At 36.3% G+C, this 22,817-nt stretch overlaps 1 long non-coding RNA gene across 1 annotated transcript in view; it reads right to left on the bottom strand.

The window, feature by feature from the left end:
• The window catches only part of LOC125754161 (uncharacterized), a 44,491-nt gene extending 22,207 nt beyond the window's left edge, over positions 1–22,284 (bottom strand). The window contains exons 1-2 of the long non-coding RNA XR_007407680.1: positions 22,130–22,284; positions 21,477–21,543 (exon numbers count right to left, since the gene is read on the bottom strand). This is a non-coding gene — a long non-coding RNA (uncharacterized LOC125754161). The remainder of the gene's footprint in view (positions 1–21,476; positions 21,544–22,129) is intronic.
• Positions 22,285–22,817: the final 533 nt, after the last annotated feature.

Raw genomic sequence — 22,817 nt, 5'->3', positions numbered from 1 at the left:
TCAAAAGAATGATTCTGAATTAATTTCTATTAAAGTAAATGCAGTATCTTTTTAAATACTATCATCTTCTTTCTTAAATTGGGCTCCTTTAGCAATTACCTTTCCTAATACATTTATACCAGCAAGGGAGTCTGCTAGCTGCACTACATGGGAAATACCAAGAATGGATGTTTAACCTGAGAATATAACCAAGGCCCCTTTTCCTGAAAAATGCCTTCTCTCAGATTTTAGTGAATATTAGTATCATCCCACCCTGCCCCTCTCTCTCCTCCAGAGCAAATAGGACAAACATTTCTGCTGCTATTCCTAGAACCATAGTTTTCAACAGTTGCCTTAAGTAAAATGTTTTCATTCTTGAGTAGATTAAGCCTTTTCTAGTTTTATGTCCTTAATAATTTGATGTTTTTGTTTTTTCCATGACTAAGTTAAGGGAGGCCAAGAGTGTTTAAGTATCTGTCCCATGGCATACTATTAATGAGTAAGAAATGAAATTTTCATAAACCCTAATCCATATCCTCATTGACTTATTGAATCAATCCGTTTTTATCTTGGAGGGCCACAGACAACAGCAGCAAGGGTGATATACAGGCAGGTAGACGTTCATGTTGGGGCATTGGGAGTTACAATGCACACAAAACAAATAATCAACCAACCAAAAACCAAACAGCAACAAGCACTGCTGGCCTACATTGGTAGAGATAGTCCAAATAAAGACAGTAAATTTGAGAATATCAGATCAAGGATGTAGAACCAAGGTGGTTGTTGGTTAGCCAGTGGTGAGAGAAAGATCACATGGAACAAGAAGGAGTCAAACAACACAGAAGATACTCTTTGATAACGCCTCATATTGATTTCAGAGCAGCATGTAAGGAGACAAGAATATCTTTTCTATTTTACAGTGTGAATGAATGTCAAGCAGAGTCTCAGCAGTTAAGATGATTTTGACTGTTCTACACATACCTAAATGCAGTCATCTTTAATTTGACCGAGACATAAATGTGATCATACAATGTGAGCTGAGACAGTCCCTTACTTTGTGAGTGATTCTAGGTCACCACCCAGTATTCCTCTCTACTTTATTGTTTCTTTCTTATTTTCTACTTCTTGCAGTAACTTTCAAGGAGGGACAAATATTGTTGATGTTTCACAAAATACGGCCCTCAAGGGGAGAGTTCAAACTTAAATACAGAGTAAATATTGTAATAAGCAGAAATGACATGATTTTTGAGAAAAATGATATTTCTGAGAAAGCTAAGACTGAATAACTATGTATTTATCTGTGTTTTTCTAGAGATTTTCTGAGGTGTTGGTACACAGCCCTTGCTAAAGTCAAGTTTACAATATTGCCATCTAGAATACAACCAGAGTTCTTTTAATTTGGTTAATTTCTATAAAGCTTTCTTTTTCATATAGAGTAGAGAGGCTCTAGGACCTGCAGCAAAAAAAGACAGAAATGAGCTTCAGTTCCTTAAGATAAATTTAAACGCATAGCTGACTTCATGGCAATCACCCTGCAGAGGCTGTAATAAGCACTACATGATCAGGAAGTGGCAATATCTATTCAAAATGGCCCCCTGTAGATGACCTATTATACATTAATGTGAAAATTACCTCCTGTGTCCAACATAAACTGCTTTGATTCAGAAGATGACCGATTTCTGATCTCTGGGCTAAGACATGTCTGTCAGTGATGAACAACCTTCCAGTCCATTTCTTATGGACAGATGGTGGGCCATGGCCTGACCTTGGCTCTATATGATCACACAGACACCCCTTTACACCAATCCTAATGGGGTCAATTAAAGATTTAGAGGTTTAAAACAACATCACATTAAAAGTTCATTCACAGTTTTTATTTGGCAATCTATTAAAATGGAGAAACTTGAAGTACAAGGGATGAGATGGGGAATACCTCTGTTTTCCTAAGAGTACTGCGATGTGAAAAAAAATTTTCTGACATCCCTCAGGAAACTTCTGTTTGGTCCCATGCTCCCTTGAAAATAACCAAACAAATGATTCTCAGTAATGTTTATATGAATCAATTATTAGACAATTATCTGAGCTTCAAGTATTATTCACAATTGAATTGATTGAAAAACATCTGTATTTGAATTAAATGTCCTGCAAGTAGCCTCTGACTCCAGCCCTTTTTTGGTTTTATTTTTTCAGAGTTGTATAGCATATTTTGTGAACAACTCATTTAATAATGTCTTCTTTACAGTATTCCATTAAGTATTCAAGTGCCCTATTTGCTTGTCAAACTTCTTTTCCTTAAAATGAATTCCTGGCATTTCTAAAATGAAATACTGCCAAGGGAAAAAAGAACTTTGCATTTATCATGTAGAAAATTATGTGCTTTGACCGTCCAACAGATGATGTATTGGCAACTACCCAAGGTTCACATTTGTGGTCTCAGTTTGGAATTGGGATTCAAGAAGACTTCATGGTAGAGTGGTCTGCTCCCAAGTGTCTTCCCCAATCCTGATTGTTAGAATCACTATAAAACCCCAACTGTACTCATTACAGCATTTGCTATATTCATTCTTTCAATTGTGCTCATTTTTTTCCGTATGAAATATAGTTCTTCAGATTATCTTTGTCATCTTTGCATTTCCTCACTGGACCTTTGACCAAATAGATGCTCATTACTGCTCTGTATTGGTCTTCCTAGGGTAGGTATGATAGAGCCAGGCTTTTTATATTAATTTATTCCTTCCTTGGTTACTCACATGCTCTCAAGTCAGCAAATCATTCTAGAATGCAGCAATTGCCTAGTTAATTCAGAAAAATTGAGAGCTGTGGTATCAAATTGTTAGTCTGGGTGTGGGGAATCATGCTGTGAAAACAAACTTTTTCTTCCTTTTGCTATTGGACATGTCTCCTCTCTGAAAAGTTCTCCTTTGTCAATTGTATGCACTGCAGTTCACCTGTTTGAACTCTTGGGCTGGTGATCAATTATTAGAGCAAAAACTACTTTTAAATTGGAGGCTAATGCTTCTCTTTAGCTTTTCTTCTCGTGACTTCTATGTTACTTTATGGTGAATATGAGTTAAATGTTGCCTTAACAGAATTCCTATGCTATAACTCCTGACATTCTAAGAGCTCAGAGTACATTTTTCCTTTATTATTAATGATGGTGAAGGTGTTCAAAACATGACACCCCACAATATGCCCTTTGACATATTGATTATTTTGAGTTGAATATTAAGAAACAGATGCAGGAAGGGCTCTCTGATGTCCCCCCTTTCTATTTAAAAGCAGGTCATAATATTTTCCATGAGAAAGGGGCCTGGACTATACCAGGAAGAGAACATTCTTATCACTGGAGACTAGGAGTTTATGCCAAAATGGACCTGTACAAACAAGTCTACTAAAATCACTCTAATCTTCCATTAGTTTTCCCTGTGTATTTCTTAGTCACTTTCCCATAATTTGCTGCCTATAAAAACTTAAGCCTTTTCCTTTGTCTTGTCATTTCTCTGCAAATTCATCATTCTTTGTTAAAAAAAATATATATAAACTTTCAGTCCTATTTTTTGAAGTCTTTGTTTTTCTTCTATTTTGATGAAGGCTCCTCTGCGCACACAAAAATGTTAAATAAAATGTGTGTGCTTTTCACCTCTTAGTCTGTCTTATGTCCACTTAATCTCAGATCAGCCACAGAATCTAAGAGGACAGAGGAAGATTCTTTTTTTTTCTCCACTATATTGACCATGGTTCAAATCTCTTACATTGTCCTTTTGAATATGAAATAGAATGATATGCTTGAGGGTCTCCTAGATGGAGGAACAGCTAGACTGTGCTATTGCACATACTATCCCTAATTAATAAAGTACGTGGAATGAGTTCTCTTGCCTCCTCAAACACAAATCCCAACAAACCAGAAAGACATGTATGCCCCAAGGTAAGTTATGCTGAGTATGTACTTTGCAGTGCTATGCTTCCATATGAGGAATACCTTTCTCAGATTGGAGGTAAAATGCCTCACTCTTAAGCTTGAGAGTCAAATAATTTCTTAAATTATTTTACCTGACTATTATGAGGTTAGCAGACAATAAGTCATCATTATCAACAACAAAATTAAGTTTCCTTAGAAATCAGTGATATAGGCTATTGCTATGAAGCTACTCTGAAGACTATTTTGTAAGTTCAGGGATAGTATGGAGCTCTATGTTATAAAGGCTTACTTTGTAACCACCAGCTAGCTGCATATGAACACTATTATCCTTAATTATGGGTGTGGATGGGAATGTAGCCAATCTTTCAGAAGGACCTCAAACACTCCAGGAATGCAGCATGACCCTTCCCAAAGATGGGATGGTCAGCAGGGTGCATTACCATGTGGGATGAAGATTCTTCACTTATTTCCCTAGACGATATCAAATGAAAGGTTTATGTGATTCTGTTTTCAAGGATTCTGCTTTAGCTTGGTTCTGGGAACTCCCTTATATAATGGTGATGGCTTCTTTCCAAAACATGTTTATGCTAAGATAAAAGTTACTATATCTTAGGATGGGAAGCTATTTACATCTCCCATATTGTAAAAATTGCCCTTTGAACCTAACTGCTCCTCTGTTTTCTATATTTGAGAAAAAATTTGAAACATCAGGTAAAAATTAGAAATGACACAACTTTTGGAATAAGTAGGAACTTATAAAAAATCCACAAAAACCCTGGGTTTCAGTTCTATCTTCACCACTCCACGGCTAACTAGTTACTTGATTTCCGGTAAAGCATAATCTTTCTTTTAATCTCTAAACTTGAAATGAGGATAATAAAGCATACTTATCAGTTGCTGTAGGAATTCAATAATAAAATATGCAAAGGAGGGCAGCCCAGGTGGCTCAGCGGTTTAGCGCCACCTTCAGCCCAGGGACTGATCCTGGGGACTCAGGATCGAGTCCCACGGCCGGCTCCCTGCATGGAGCCAGCTTCTCCCTCTGTCTGTGTCTCTGCCTCTGTGTGTGTGTGTGTGTGTGTGTGTGTGTGTGTGTGTGTGTGATGAATAAATAAATAAAATCTTAAAAAAATATTTGCCATGGATTTACCGATCCTTGATGTCAAAACAAAAAACAAAAACAGAGTTGGGTAGTAGTTAAAGCAGTAAAAACAGATTTTATTAACTATTGCCATAGGGGAAGAAAGATCCCTCTGTAGAACTCAACTCCGAATACAGTGTGGGCAAGTGAGAATCTTTAGCCAAGATGCAGATTTACTAAGAGAAAACATCAGAGATAAGGGAGATTCTAACTAAGCTGACCTAACAGGATCTTTGCTGAAGACACACCAGGGTGACTGGACATCACTTAGGTGATGCTGGAGGATAAGAACCCTGTGGAAATATTGAGGCTGAACATGTAGAAAAGATGGGGAGGACTCTTGCTAAACTGGTCTAGCAGGGTTCTTGCTGAAACTGGATTTTTATGAGGAGCTACATAGATGGGCCTAGGAGAAGGTTTGGGAGCCTAACTAAAGTTTGGTCAAGCAAGAATCTTCATTATTGGTCCCAGTATAATCAGTAGGTCTTGTGCCCTACTATTCCTATATCTTAGTATTTGAGAACTCTTTGTATTAATATGAAAATATTAATAATTTACCAAGATAGACATGGTTTTATTTCTTTGACATACTGAGTTATTTTAGATTTCCAAGAAAGTAATATGGTAAAAGGGCACTGAAGATGATTTTAATATTTCTTTAAAAAGTTAATATTTTTATTTCTAGAGTTAATGCTACAGGTTTATATTGGACATCTCTGAATAAATGCCACATTTACTGAGAAACATTAGTAAACACTTTGAGATTTGGACTCTTTCTGTTTCAAAGAGTATGTGCACTCAAAATGTGATGTAACTCTTGTGCATAAATCCCTTACACACTCCCACGGAAGATTCCCATTATGCCTTGACAACAGCTTGTCACCCATTTGGCAAAAATTTTACCCTTTGAGAACAACCAAATTTCATATTGTGGAGGTGTTTTTTTTTTAAATGGGAGTTTTGGTTTTCATTCTTTTTTTTTTTCCTTATGCATAGAACAAAAGGAAATTCAAGTCCCTAAAGGTAAAGAATTTAATGAGGATTTTATATTTTGGATTTTATATTTATATATAAAATTTATATATATATAATATATAAAAAATATATATATAATGAGGATTTTATATTTATAAATTTTATATTTTGATCTGTTATATTTTTAATAGGTAGTACTCAAAGTACATTGATTTCAGTTACTTTATAACAAAGAGATACTGAATATTGACTTTAAACTGAAATATCCTTTTTCATGGGCCTAGTAACAAATTTCTGCCTTGAGAATGGCTTTGGATTTCCATGGCCTTTTGTGCAATTCTTAGTTTTAAATCTTTGATCACAATAGCCTGTTCACCTTAGTTTTTCTCCAGTTATCCTGGTTTCCTAATGTAAGAGTCAAAAAAGCAAATGTGAATATACCAGAATGACTTAGAATGAACAGGAATCCTGGGAAATAGATTATCTTTTTTTTTTTTTAAGATTTATTTATTCATGTGAGACGCAGAGAGAGACAGAGGGGCAGAGACATAGGGAGAGGGAGAAGCAGGCTCTTCACAGGAGCCAGATGTGGTACTCAATCCCGGGCCCCAGGATCACAACCTGAACTGAAGGCAGCTGCCCAACCATTGAATCACCCAGGTGTCCCACTAGATTAGCTTTTAATCGATTTTTCCATATAGGTCAGGCACAAGTTTGGCTTACATGTAAGAGCTGCTATTCTGACTTATGAATTGACTGTAGTTCCATATTTTGACTTTGATTTGGTTAATTCATTCCTGTTACTATCTTTGTATATTCACTTACTGTGATGCTATGACATGCTATGATATGCTATGATATGATAAGTGGGTTTTCTGAATGGTCACCATTGGTCCTAAAATTCTAGTTAAGCAAATGGCTTGAGTCAGATGATAAAAGGAAACATTTCAGACTTTCTGTTTTGAAAGAAAACTACAAACATACTTCATAAGTCAGTTTTTCATTTTCATTAAAAATTACAGGTACTTCAAAAGTCCCTATTTACAGTAGACTTTGTCAGGGCAGAGACAAGAGCTTTGACATTAAAAATCTAAAAATCATTAAATATTAAAATTAAATACTAAAATCTCCATTGGAAATCTGTTAATAATACTCTCTCTCTCTCTCTGCTTCTCTCTCACTACATTTTATCGAGAAATAGATGTTTTATCTGTCAGATGCTGACCCAGTCAAGATAGTTTCCTTTTGTATTTGTAAAGAAGAAAACTGAACTTCTGAGAAATTAATTATTTTTTTCTAAGATCACAGAACTAAGCAGGGGAAACTGGAAGACTAATCTAGGCTTGTCTAATATTAGTGCTTTTTTTTTTTTGGTTCTACTTTGTTCTATGCCTTGAAATCAACAATTAAGCTGAGATCTTGGCCTTCAAAAGATGTTATCTAAAGGGAGAGACAAATAACTGAACAGGCATTTATCATACACTTAAAAAGCGGGATAAGTTTTACTAGTTTCATGGGAACTTTTAAAAAATTTGTTTTATTAATTTTTATTGAGATATAATTGGCATATAACATTATGTAAGTTTAAGATGTGTAATATGTTAATTGATATATTTGTATATTGCAGTATCACCTCTGTAGCATTAAGTCATACTTCGATTACATCACACAATTATCATTTCTTTTTTTGTGGTGAGAACATTTAAGATCTAGTCTCCTAGCAACTTTGAAGTAAATAATATTATATCATTGACTATAATCACTATGCTGTGCATTAGATCTCTAGGACTTATTTATCTTCTGACTGTAAGTTTGAAACATGGGAATTTTTGATGGTCCAACTTAGTGTGTCTTGAGACCACACAAAATTTCATTGAGAAACAGGCCTGAGGAGGAGCAAAAGCATTTAAGACCAGAATACGAAGGAGAACGTATCAGCAAGAGGAAATAGCACATGGGAACCATTTGAAATATAAAAGAACATTCCAATGTTAAGAAATCATGAAGAGGTACAAGTGATAAGAACCTAGAAAAGAAGGATACATGAAGTCCTAAAGTCTTAGACACTTGCTTAGGAATTTGGATTCTATACCACGGAGAGCTATAGAAGGGTTTTCATCATTGGAGGAACCTTTGACACTCAACAAATACTTGAATACTTATTATTTCCAGGCACTAATCCTATTCATAAATTAGAATGATTTCAGACAACAATATAGAAGACAGACCAGAAATGGAAAAGACTAGAGACCTTTTCAAAACCTTCAGGCAAAAATCATGAGATACAATTGAGGTAGAGACTAAGCCTGTTTCATCTTTGGGTTCTCTTTTGTCAGAAGGTACAATAACAGCAAATGTGATTTTAGTAGTTCTCTGTTCCCATCTTTATTCCTCTTACCTGCCAAACCTCCTAATACTTGCAGTGCCCCAGTAGATCTCTGAGGAGCCCACAAGTTTCTCAAGAATGCAGATACTACTATTTTGAGAATCCAGTCACCACTGTGGTTCATTAGCATGCCTGAGATGCTATCTCAAGTGTACGACAAGTTCAAGAACTAAACTTTTGAGACAATGTCACCAGTACAAACCTCCACGAACTTCTGTTTCTAGCCCAGGACTATAAATATTCATATAGCGAAATCCTTTTAAGAAGCTTAACCCTCAGAGGCAACACTGTATGTTCTGCTCAGTCCTTGGTCCTTCGACGGAGAACTCACTTAGAAGTGGGGAGGGTCCTTCTCTACTTCTCCATACATTTTATGCTACTCAAACTTTAACTCATATCTTTAAAAAAATATATGTATATATGTGTATATGTATCTTGCTTTTTGTTCACTTCACATTTCACTTATTGAATGAAAATTTAGAAATATTCATGTAAGAAGAAGGGGAGATATAAGGAAGTAGGAAAAGTAGTCCAAGTCATTGGGTTTTATCACACAGCTGGTATATCAGTGCAGAGTTCACTTATAGAAATCTTTCTCCGTGGTCCCCAGGGCCCAGGTCTATGGTTCATAGTAGACATATTTTTAATTTTTTTATGAGACTTTATTTTTTAGGGCAGTTTTAGGTTCACAGGAAAACTGAGCTGAAGGTACAGAGATTTCCCATATGTGTCCTGCTCCCATGCATGCAGAGCCTCCCTCTTTATCAACATCCCCCACACACTGGTATGTTTGCTACCATTGGTGAAGCTCATAGACACATCATTGTCAACCGAAGTCTTTAGTTTACCTTAGGGTTCACTCATGGTGTTGTACATGCTATGGGTTGGACCAATGTACAATGGCATATGTTCTTCATTACTGTATCATAGAGAGTAGTTTCACTGTCCCTGCATCTGCTGTGCCTGTGTGATGAGGCTTCTCATCCCTTCAGACAAGCACTCATCTTTTTACTGTCCCTATAGTTTTGTCTTTTGCAGAATGTCATAGAGTTGGAATCATATTCTATGTAGCCTTTTTACATTGGCTTCTTAGTATACGCATTTAAATTTTCTCTGTGTTTCTCTCCCTTTTTTAATTTTTGAAAAGATTTTATTTGGAAGCATATACAAACTAAATATTTCATATAGCCTTTAATACAATTGTTTTATTTTTCTTATCACAATGATATCATATTTTTTAAAAACACAAACTTTTTCACTAAGCCCCATGTGGTTGCCTCCAAATCTCCTTTAATGTATTTCAGTGTGCCCTAAAGATACCATTTCTATCGATGTCATGATGTGAAAAAGGGTTGAGACACACTCTTTAAAACTCTGGATCAGGATTTTTTAAAATATATTTTTATTTATTTATCTGAGAGAGAGAGTGAGAGCGAGAGTGCGCATAAGCAGGCAGTAGGGGCAGAGGGAGAAGCAGACACCTCACTGAGCAGAGAGCCCAACTCAGAGCTCTATCCTAGGACCCGGAGATTATGACTTAAGTTGAAGGCAGACACTTAACCAACTGAGCCACCCAGCACCCTTCCCCCCTTTTAAAAAGATTTATTTATTTATTGGAGAGAGAGAACATGTGCAAATGGGGAGAGGGCAAGAGAGAGGGAATCTCAAGCAGGCCCCCCATGGAGCCCAACATTAGGCTTAATCCCATGACCCTGAGATCCTGACCTGAGACAAAATCAATAGTTGCACACTTAACCAACTGAGCCACCCAGGCACCTCTTGGATCAGGATTCTTAACTGTCCCTTGGTAGATTTCCATGAGTATATGAAGTATGCAAGTGCATCTTTGGAGAGATGGTCAATAGTTTTCTCTGCCAGGTCTTTCATCTTGATAGCTCATTTATTTTTAGTGCGGAATAATATTCCATTGTCCAGATATACTACAATAGTAGAATTCAGCTTAGTGTAGGTAACAAGGCCTTTTGGAGTGGGTTATAGCTTTGTAGTAATAACACTGAAGTTGAATGATGCATTTTGGATAGTGGGACAAATACTAATTTCTGCAGACAAAACCCTTAATGATGATAATATCCTTAATGATTATGCTGCCCTCAAAGAATGTAATCATAATAAAGAAAAGTTTGCAGGGATTATAGTGACAAATCCCAAAGCAGTGACAGCAGCAGCCCCAGTTACAACCCAAGCATCAAATCCTGCAATGACTGTTCCAGTTGATTCATCCATAGCAGTAACTATAGCTCAAGCCCCAACCACTGTCTCAGCTTTGTTCCCCACTTCTTCATCCATACGCATTGCTCCAGCATCATGGACAGTGTCTTCTCACCCTGCACCTCCTAGTGCAACTAAGCAAGAGAAACTTGCACAGAAGTCTTTGGATACTCTGTTGACTACCACTAGCCCAATACCAACCTAATGGCACATAAGGGAATTCTTCTCATTAAAAACTTTTTTTTAAGGTCCAAGAAGAGCACTTGTGACAGGTTGGTCTTATGAGAACATGGCAATAATATCATGTCAATGAGCTAGTTTCCACAACTCTGACAGAGCAGCAATTATCTTTTACTTTTTTAACTTTAATCAATTATTTAAAAAATTTGCATTACTAGTATTCTTTTTTGGAGCAGTTTTAGATTTACAAAAAAATTGAGCAGAGTTGGGTTTGGTTTGCTAATATCTTGTTATGATAAAAAATCTGAATACAGATTTTTGCATCTGTATTCATGAGAGATATTGGTCTTTGGTTTCTTTTCTTTTCTTGTAATTGTCACTGTCTGGTTTGGGATAATTTTGGCCTAATAGAATGAATTAGGGAGAATTTTCTCTACTTCTGTCTTCTGAAGGATATTGTAGAGAATTGGTATAAATTTTTCCTCAAATGATTGTTCGAATTCAGAAGTGAGCACAGCAAAGCCTGGAGCTTTCTCTTGTTAGGTATTGTTTTAATTCCTTTAATAGATATAGCTTTATTCAAATTATTTTTTTTCTTTTGTGAATTTTAGCAGATTGTATCTTTTAAGGAATTGGTCCATTTTATCTAGGTTGTCAAATCTGTAGAGTTGTTCATGGTATTCCTTTATTATCACTTTAATATTCGAAGGATCTGTAGTAATGTACCCCTCTCACTTCTGCTACTAGTAATTTGTGCTCTCTTTTTTTAGAGAGAGGCTTATTAATTTTATTGATAGTTTCAAACGACCAGTTTTTGGTTTAGGTTATTTTCTTTTTTGGTTTCTTAGTTTCATTTTGTTGATTTATGCTTTGATTCTTATTATTTCTTTTCTGCTTTTTACTTTGGTTTTAATTCATTTTCTCTTTTCTTATTTTATAAAACAAATGCTTAGATTACTGGTTTTGGGTCTTCTTTTCTAATATGTGCATTCAATGCTATAAATTTCTCTCTAATCATCACTTTCACTCATCCCACAAATTGTGATAAGCTGCATTTTAATTTTTAGTTAGTTCAAAATATTTTAAAATTTCTTCTGAGATTTCTTCTTTGATCCATGTGTTATTTAGAAGTATGTTCTTTTAATCTCCAAATATTTTGGAAATTTCCAGCTATCTTTCTGTTATTGATTCTGGTTTAATTCCATTATGGTCTGAGAGCAGATACTATATTATTTATGTTATTATAAATTTATTAAGGTATGTTTTATAACACAGCATGTAGTCTATTTTGGTGAATATTCCATGTGAGCCTGAGAAGAATGAGCATTCTGTTGATGTTGGATGAAGTAGTGTACAGATGTCAATTATATCCAGTTGATTGATGGTGTTGTTGAGTTCAACTATGTCCTTACTGATTTTCTGTATGCTGGTTCTGCATTTCTGATGGAGGGATATTAAAGCATCCAACTATAATAGTGGATCATTTATTTCTTCATGCAGTTTTATAAGTTTTCCCCACATATTTTGATGCTCTGTTGTTAGATGCATGCATGTTAAGGATTGCTGTGTCTTCCTGGGGAAATGACACATTAATCATTATGCCATGTCCTTCTTTATCCTTAATAAATTTCCTTGTTCCAATGTCTGCTGCCTAAAATTAATATAGCTATTTCCTTTCTTTTGGTTAGTGTTAGCATGCTATAGCTCTCTCCATTTACTTTTATTCTCTATGTGGCTTTGCACTGATACGGATTTTTTGGAGACAATGTATAGTTGGGTCTTGTTTTTTGATCCCCTCTACAATCTCTGTCTTGTAATTAATGCACTTAGACCATTGATATTCAAAGGGATTCTAGATACAGCTGGATTAATATCCAGCATATTTATTACTGTTTTCTATTGCCGTCTTAGTGTTTATTCCTATTTTTGTCTTCCAATCTTTTTTCTGCCTTTTGTGGTTTCAGTTGAGCACTTTATATACATCCATTTTCTTTCCTTTCTTAACATATTGGTTACATTTCTTTTTTTATTTTTAGTTGTTGCTCTATGGTTTGCAATATACATATAAGTAATCCAAGTCCACTTACAAATAACACTGTTCTGCTTCATGGGTTGTGTAAGTACCCCATAATAACAAAATAACCTAACTCTTCTCTCTTATCCTTTATATCATTGCTGTCATTCATTCCACATATATATAAACATAAATAAGCATATATATAATGGAATTCATTGTTTTTATTTTGGACAAATTAGGACCTACCACAAAAACTAAGAATAAGAACAATGTAAGTTTTTATTCTCCGATGCTCTTCCTTTTATAATACAGATCTGAGTTTCTGATCTATATCATTTTCCTTCTCTCTAAAGAACAGCTTTTAATATTTCTTGCATGGCAGGTAAACTGACAACAAATTTCCTCAGTTTTTGTTTATCTGAGAAAGTCTTTATTTCTCCTCCATTTTTGAAGCATAATTTCAAAGATTACAGATTCCTAGGTTGGTGTGCTTTGAATTTTCAACACTTAAGAGCATGGCAATCTATGGGGCACCTGGGGGCACAGTTGGTTGATCTTCTGACTCTTGGTTACTGCTCAGTCATGATCTCGTGGGTTGTAAGATGGAGCCCAAGTCAGTCTCCATGCTCAGTGGGGAGTCTGCTTGAGATCCCTTCCCTCTGCCCCTCCCCCCACTTGCATGTGTGTGCTGTCTCTAAAATAAATAAATATTCAAAAAAACAAAAAGAATATTGCAGCCCACTCTTCTTGATTGCATGATTTCTAAGAAGTCAGATGTAATTCTTAATTTAGTTCCTCTATTGGTTTGGTGTTTTTAAACTCTGGCTTCCATCAGCATCTTTTATCTTTGATTTTTCTGTGTGAATATGATATGCCTAGATATAGTTTGAATATGACATGAATATTATATGCTTAGATATAGTTTTATTTGTTTGAATAAGATATGCCTAGTTAGAGCTTTATTTGTTTTTGTTTTTTTGAGTTTGTTTGTTTTGCATTTAATTACTTGGTCTTCTCTGAGTTTCCTGGAGCTATAGTTTGGTATCTAGCATTAATTTGGGGAAATTCTCTGTATTTTTTCTTCAAATGCTTACTCTTTCTCTTCTTTCTTTTTTGTTTGGTATTCCAATTCACATATATTACACTTTTTTTTTTTTTTTTTTTTTTTTTTTTTACAGTTCCTAGTCTTTTCTTGTTTCCTTCAGTCTTCTTTTCTCTGCTTTTTAGTTTTGGAAGTTTCTAGGGAGATGCCCTCATGCTCAGAGATTCTTTCCTCAGCCATGTTCAATCTGTGAATAAGCCAATCAAAGGTGTCTTTTGTTTCTGTTACGCTGTTTTTGACCTCTAGCACTTCTTTCTCAGGTCCTTTCTAGTATTTTCCTTTTATCCGCTTACATTGCCTATCCTTGAATACTGTCTACCCATTAGAACCTTTAGCAAATTAACCATAGCTGTTTTAAATTCCTGCTCTAATCATTCCAACACCCCTGCTATATCTGAGTCTAGTCCTGATGCTTGCTCTGTCTCTTCAAGGTGTTGTCTTTGGCATGCCTTAATATTTTTCTCATTAGCAGGAGATGATATATAGGATGAAAGAAACTTCTGTGAACTAGCCTTTAGTAATGTGGTGGGAAAGTGAATGGGGGAGAGATGGAAATGTTCTATGTGATTATTAGATCTCAGTCTTTCAGTGAGCCTAGGCATTGGACTATGAACTTCACCCCTTATGTGAGACAGAATGGCTAGAGAGGACTGGAGTGGGTTATTTCCCTTCCCGCAGGTGAGTTAGGCTCTGATAAAACCAAGGCAGGTAGGCTCTGGTTAAATAGTTTCTCCTGAGGGCAGAACTTATTAGGAAGAAAGGCATGATGTGATTGTTTCATGACACACACACCCCCTTACTAGAAAGCACAGGAGATTTTTGTCCTCTATTTATTGTGAGAGTTTGGTAGAGCTCCAGGAGGTAAAACTCATAAAATTGTAGGGCCCACTGATGACTGGGTTCCTCTGGAGTTTTTATCTCTCAGAATCGTCCACACTAAACTTCCAGCAGTTCACCACTTGCAGTTCAGGTACAACACAGGACTGCTTCCCATGGAGGTTTTTCTCTCACTTTGTCTCTCCAGTTTTAAAGACAGGGAGTTTGCTCTGACTTCCCTTAGGAATCTAAGAAGGGCTGTTGATTTTTCAGTTTGCTCAGCTTTTCTTGTTTTCTTTTTGATAGAGTGGCAACTTCTAAGCTTATATGTTGAACCAGAAACCACAAGTCTCTGACAATAGGGTTTTTTTTTTCTCAATAAATTTTATTAAGCAATGTCTTAGGATAACTAGAAAGATCTGTATGATTTGACGTCATTTGACATTTGCAAGCCCCTTCAAATTACTATTTGAGAAGGGTGAGATCACATCATAAACCATATCTCCTTTATTGTTTTTACTGATTCCTCCCTTTATATTCTCCAAATGATCACACTACTCCTTGACAACCCTCCAAGACAATCAAGAACAATGCAATTATAATGTAGGCTCCTCCTCTTACTGCTTCCTCCATTAATCAAGAGCACCAAAAATTCTGGGGAATTTATTTTTCTCCACTTTGTTGCTTACCTGGTGTTTTTGGCTTAAGGGCAAGACTTTACTATATTATGGATATCAAAGAAAAAAATGTAGTGCTGAAACTATATTATTGGATTCCAGAAACTTTTTGTAAGTTGTGATTTAAGAATGAAATTTCAGCCCCCTTAAAAGCATTTAGCATTTGCAAAAATATTCTGAAGAATTTCCTTCCTTTCCACACCCATGTGCCCATCATCTGCTGGACACTTAGGAATCCTCAAGTGTTAGTGTGTATCGCTACGTGTAAACAACATATTAGGTGCTGGAAAATGAGCATGAATGCGTCCAACAAGACTTCATTGCTCATTCTTTTAGACTCATAATACTACCCCAGAGGGAGATAGGGAGAGTACCCTGGAGATCATACTGGAAAATCCTGCAACACCAGTTTATTAAAAAGATGTTTCTTTATTTGTATAATTCCACAGTTCTGCTTAGGCTATGAACACAGTCCCACAAAATCAACCATTTTATTTAGATTTTTAACTTCTAGATGGAGGCATATTCTGAAAACAAGTGTAGTTCCTCTCAGGCTTTGTGAAAAAAAAAAAAAAATCCCAATGCCCCCAATGCCCCGTATCACATTTCCAGAACTTTTTACCTGAATATAGCAATTTGAGGACTTTCCCCCCAATGTCTTAAACTGGAGTGTAATGCCAAGTTGTACATAATTAACTTCTGAGGGATCACATGCAACAAATTCAGCTTTGGGGCTGTCTGGGCTTAAACAGATATTTCTGGTAGTGGCAGAAAACATCTGTAGGTATCATTCCCCTATGTTAATGAAGGCAGAAACATTTAGCAGTATTACAAATTAAAATAAGAAAAAGAAACATAAAATAAAACAATAACCCTGTTCTCTCTGAAGCAGAACTTGGAGGAGGAAGCTATTATTATTATTATTACCACTATTGCTACCAACAAGAAAATTCTAACTCCTCTTGCTACCTGTATATTCATTTGGTACTTACTATATGCTCTTCTATCCCTTGATATCTCAATATCTCAAACATTTGTTTCTTTAACTTTATTGGGAACAAGAGATAAATAAGATTCACTTAGTATTCTACCTACACGTGTTCAGAAAACTATCACTAAGTGTCTGGAAATGTCAAAACCAGGTAAGCAAATGTGCTTTGATCACTTACACATTCAATAAATATAACATGAACTACAGCATAGAGTTTGAAATTTTCCCACCTTTCATGAGGGTGTATAAATAAAAGAGGCTTAACGAAATTTCATCGGGTAGTTTCTGGAATTAAAACAACTGGGCTGTTCGCCACACCCCACAGTTTGGAATGTAGACAATCAGGATTTAGGGGGTGTAAGGCTCCAGCCAAATTAAGATGATGCAAACCATTGCGTTAGATGATGGAGAAGGTCTGCTTTCCTCCTACTCAAAATGCCTGGGAAACAGGAAATAGGAGTTCAGTTAAGTTGGCCTTTCTGTAGTAGAAAAGTAATTGCTGCATGCCAGAGGACAGTGAATGAATATTATTGATGATTCTGTGATCAAAGGAGGCTTAGCTTTTGCTGTTGTGACAGCCATTTGACTGCTGCCTTGCAAATCAACACAAATTGATATGTTCGTGATGATGCACAGTTACAATGAAAATAACCTAAACTTGCTCTTAATTTTTGCTAGGGGAAGAAAAAGGCCAAGACATGTCCAGGATGGAAGTAATTCAGAGTCCTCTCAAAGGCATGTAAAAGTTAGCTACGCTAGAGGGTATTTTAGTCAATGTGGAGATTATGCTGGCATAAAGATACCTAAAGTTTTAGTACTCAGTTGCATTTTGAGGCTATCTAGTATCTTATTTGGCGGTAATTTCCTATGGTGTGCAATCTCGTTGGGAGGCAGTATCTTATTTCCTGCTACATAGGGCAAAGAGAACAGGATACACCCTGGTACTCAGGTAGTGATAATGACTTAATCTCTTCAATTGGATATTTCCACACATGACTTGGAATATTTACTCTGTGATATATACAAGGATAGAAACAATTCATTTTGAGCAGCAGTGCCACATCTGGGTTAGATGAGATGTTAAGAGATGCCCCTTCAGATGAGCCTTCCATCAATACAGTTAGGTCCTGATAGCACCTAGGTAATTACGTGTGTGTGTGTGTGTGTGTGTGTGTGTGTATGCATATGTACATGCTTGAATATATATCTCCTTAAATGTGTGTATATATATTTATATATAGTCTCAAATCTACCTACTGACCTACCTACCCACCTACCTATTGCCTTAAGCTAACCACAGTATATCTCTGCTAGTTATTATAAGACAACATCCTAATTGATACAGAACATAGACCAATACAAGCAAAGTATCCCTGGGCAAATATGGAGAAAATGGGATTATCTATTCTGGGGGGGCATATAGTTACAAATCCTATAATAACCTAGTAGGGGAGTTTACTGATCCACGGGCAAGAGTGTGAAGCTTCCAATTCAATCATCCTGTGTTCATTTGGGAACAAGCTCTAGGAGACAACACTGTTGCTACCCAAGTGTGATAGCAGGAATTCAAAGACTGCATGGTAGCATGGTTCCTTCTCATAGAATTAGATAGTTTAGAAAAAGGGAATTGGAAATTCCAAATATCTGAATTGGAGATCTTAAAATAGGATATTTAGGTGGTTTTTGCCCATTTTCCATTAAACATCTATTGTCCTCCGAAGTAGATTCCCCTTTCTTGCCTGGTAGTTCTTTCTCAGTTGCTCAAAGATTATTCTGTTACAATCTTACTCAAGTGAATTCCTTCAAGAGGAAGCCCGTCACCCATATATCACTCCCCATGGCTACTTTATCCAGACCTGTTCCTAGAGCTAGGTGTCAATATAGCAAAGGACATGAACTACAAATAAAACCTTACAAGTTGGATTGATGTCATATTCATGAAGAAGAATCAAAGAGTTACTGATTTGTATTGGAAAAAGTCTGGAAGATATGTATAAGAACAGATTTTAGGGTGCTCATCCAAGGCCGAGCCATTTTGAGATCACCAATACCAGTCGCTTAGATAAAACTCTCTCTCACCACACTATGAATGTTGGTATTTATAACACTTTTTAAAACTTTCTCATGTGTATGTGAAGAAACTAATAGAGTTAATCACCATCTCCAAGTGACTATATAAAGAAACACATTTGAAAAATTGCAAGTTTAATGGGTTGTGCGATTTTGAACATTTTATCAACTGTTCTCTTTCAATTCTGCTGTTTCCTCCCCTTAGCTGCCTACACTTGGTTTATTTTCCATCACAACTACCAGTGGATATATTCAGTCTTATTAGGCTACAGGGAAGAATTAAGGAATGGCTGTGTGTACCTTTTAGAATTCTTTCATCCTATTGTCTGAAACTCAAGTCTTTCCTTCCATCTGGCCACACAGAAAGAGAGAGTTGAGTACGAAAATATTAAAGCCTGTCTTCATACACTCACTGGACACTTCTCTTCTAGATTTCTTCATTTCTAACTCACTTTTCTTTGTTTTCTTTCACCATCAGACATTGCCCTTGTGATGGCCCTAACAAAATTAGTTTTGTTTTATTTCACCATCAGACAGTGGCCTAGTGATGGCCCTAATGCTCAAGCCTTTGCTAAATTGTCCTTGATAGTAATTCTCTGGGAACTGTTTTTAGAGGATGGGCAGTCTTTCTTTCCACAGATTTAAGCAAATTAATGCTTTTCAAAATAGAAAAAAAAATAATGGCAGTAGTTATTTTTATGAAAGAAAAGAAAAACCATTGGCCTGAACTCTACAAAGCACCATGAGATACATAGCCACCTGTGTGGCTCAGCGGTTAAGTGTCTGCCTTCAGCTCAGGGCGTGATCCTGGGGTCTCGAGATCGAATCCCACATCGGACGCCCTGCGTGGAGCCTGCTTCTCCCTCTGCCTAGGTCTCTGCCTCTCTTTCTGTGTGTCTCTCATGAATAAATAAAATATTAAAAAAAGATATATAGTTATAATTCTTTCATGTTCTCAGGAAAGGAATAGCCTTTATTCTCTTTAAGAATTAGTATGAAAGTGGGACACCTGGGTGGCTCAGCACTTGAGCATCTGCCTTTGGCTCGGGTCATGATCCCAGGGCCCTGGGATCCAATCCTGCATTGAGCTCCCGCAGGGAGCCTACTTCTCCCTCTGCCTATCTCTCTGCCTCTCTCTGTGTCTCTTATGAATAAATAAATAAGGTCTTAAAATTTAGTATGAAGGCAACAGTGAGATAAGACAGAAGAAATCTAGGAAGGTCAAAATGACATATCCTCTTGGAGAATTCAAAACAATTATATATATAAGTAGGTTGTTGTATGTGATACTATGGACTTGTTTTAAAAAATACAAAGACAATATTATCCTATCACTAAGAATGCATGCTAGATACATCATATAAATTTACACATTGAATTACAAATGCTATTGAAAAATTTTTTAAAAGATTTAATTTATTTATTCATGAGAGACACACAGAGAGAGGCAGAGACACAGGCAGAGGGAAAAGCAGGCTCCATGCAGGGAGCCTGATGTGGGACTCGATCCCAGGACCCCGGGATCATGTCCTGAGCGGAAGGCAGATGCTCAACCGCTGAGCCACCCAGGTGTCCCAATGCTATTGGAAATTTATTGCATGCACCCTCATTCTATAACTAGGAAGGTGTATTAGTGAGTTCTCCAGAGAAATGGAATCAATAGTATATATACATAGTATGTAGAGGGAAAAATAAGTTTCAGGAATCGACTCACATGATTTTGGGGGCAAGTAAGTATAACATTCACAGAGCAGAAAAAAGCTGGAAATTTAACTAAGAGTTGATGTTGCTGTCTTGAGTCCAAATTCAAGTAAAAATTCCATACAGCTGTTTGAAGACAAAATTCCTTCCACTTTGGGAAATCTTAGTCTTTGCTCTTAAGGCCTTCAATTGTTTGGATGAGGCTCACCTACCTTCTGGAGAATAATCTGCTTTACTCAAAATCTACTCTCACATGTTAACTACATTCAAAAAATACCTTTATAGCAACATCTAGATTGTTTGACTAAAAGATTAGGCATCATAGTCTGCCAAATTGACACTTAGAATTAATCGTCACAGAAGGTTTGGAGGGAAAGAACATTTTGTATCTAATCTGGTTATAGTTGCTTGTGGTCTTTTCCTTTGTGGTCACTATGCTCAATTGACTTTACTGAATATTTGAAACTATGGTGAATATGTTACATATAGAGTCACATTTAGTACATTTTACTATAATATTCAACCATGGCAAATTTTCCCACCCAATATACTTGAATACATTAGGTCCATTCTTTTCTGCAAGTGAGCATCTGGTGGCTCATGCTTTGCCCAATCACTTAACACAGCAGCCCACATAGAAAATAGTGTAAAGAACAGAGTAGACAAGTACTAATTAAAATTATACAAATAAGAATTGTGTCCCCAAAGATGAAAGAATGAGAACATTTTGTTCTGACATATTGAGACTCAGATAAATGAATTAAACAGGAAGACATACCAGGATATTTTAAGTAGGTAGCAGATTATAAACCTACATAGTAACTGTCATGTGTTACAAGTCACTTCTGTTGCTTAGAAGAGCCTACTCTTAGTTATATCTGGAGACTGGGTATCAAGAACTTCTGAAAACATACTGATCTTTTAAAAAATCAAATTCCACCAACACTAATGGCACAAGGCTAGCTGTATTGTTTCTTTAGAAACTGGATCGCTGCACTCTGATATGACTTGATAATTTATGTGCTACTCAGAATTATTTTTGTTCTACATCTTGCAATCAATTCCCACACACAACACATTAGGAAAGTCATTTCAACAGATTGTCAAGTAAAGAAGATAACAAAAGAAAGCCAAATATCTGAATGACTCATGTTTTGGCTCCTATAAGGAGGCTTTATTTTTGTTTGTTTTTGTTTTTATAATGAACAAAGATGCAATATTTTGCTCTGAATTCTTTCGTGTGATAGCTAAAATTCCCTTCTGCAGCACACATTGTAAGTAATTTTATATTACCTTGGTAGTTTCATGAATGTCTTTTCTCGCTGAGATTCCATCTGTGTCCAGTAGAAGGAGCACTTAGCTAAAAAGAAAATAAAATAGACTTAAAACAAAATTTCTAAAATGCTAGCAGCCCTGAGACACAACTCTATTTCAGAGACAGCTGCTCTGAACCTAGGCTATAGTTTGTGGATGGGTAGTTTTAGGTGAACCTGATTCAGGATGTAGCTGTTAGGCCCCAAACTAAAATGTGGGCCTGGATTCACACCACCTTTGGTGACTTTATCTCTGGGAGGTTCTCAAAACTGCTGGTCAGGCTCTTACTAGCTAAGGTATCCAGAGGAAAAATTGTCCCCAAAGCTAGGATCATCTTTGTGGACTTTTATCTTCTTTTGAATATTGACCTGATAATTCTTTACTAAAGTAAAGGGGTATGTAGGAGGTATGTTCCAAGACCTCCAGGGGATGCCTGAAAATGCAAATAGCTCTGAACTCTGTATATATTATTTTTTTTGTTTATGATATCAATGATAAGGTTGAATTTATAAATTAGGCACATAAGAGATTAACAACTAATAACAAAATAGAACAATTATAGCAATATATACATAATAAAAGTTATGTGAATGTGGTTTCTCTCTCAAAGTATTCTATTGTACTGTACTTACCTTCTTGTGAAGATGCGAGATGATAAAATGCCTATGTGATAAGATGAAGGGAGGTGAATGACGTACGCATCGTGACATAGGGTTAGGCTACTATTGACCTTCTGATGGCATGTCAGAAGGAGGATCATCTGCTTCTAGACCAAGGTTGATCTCAGGTAACTGACACCATGAAAAGCAAAACCAAGTTTAAAAGAGAACTATGTATTTTGTGAGCTTTCTGGTGCTGTCTGGCTAATGACTTTTATATCATGTCTAGATTTTCTGTTAGTAGCAATGTTGGTTCAAAATACGTAGTCCTACCTTACCAGAAGTAGAGTGCATCACTATTTCTTAACTCCCTTATATTCTTCCTGACTCTCTTAAATTTGGATGTGCACAATGACCACCATATTGAAGACGAAAGCCAAGTTTTATGAAATCTAATCTACATACTATAATGTGGAAAGTGTTTTGAACATCATTAATCTCATTTTGCTGAGCTGGAATTGTGCTTGTTTATTGATTGCCTTGGAGCCTTGGCTGGAATTTTCTTTCAGTTTAAAAAGCCTCCCTACCTGAAGGTTGCCTATTCTCTCCTACCCATAGCAGAAAGGTTTGGCTCAGGGCCAACTCCATCCATGACTTCTTCTACCTCTCAATTTTATTTGATCTCTCCCTATTCTGAAATACCATTTTACTTATTCTCTGG

This window comes from Canis lupus, chromosome 31 (genome assembly GCF_003254725.2).
Source record: "Canis lupus dingo isolate Sandy chromosome 31, ASM325472v2, whole genome shotgun sequence".
Classification (NCBI taxonomy): Eukaryota; Metazoa; Chordata; class Mammalia; order Carnivora; family Canidae; genus Canis; species Canis lupus.
This window is presented reverse-complemented; position numbering and strand designations above follow the sequence as displayed.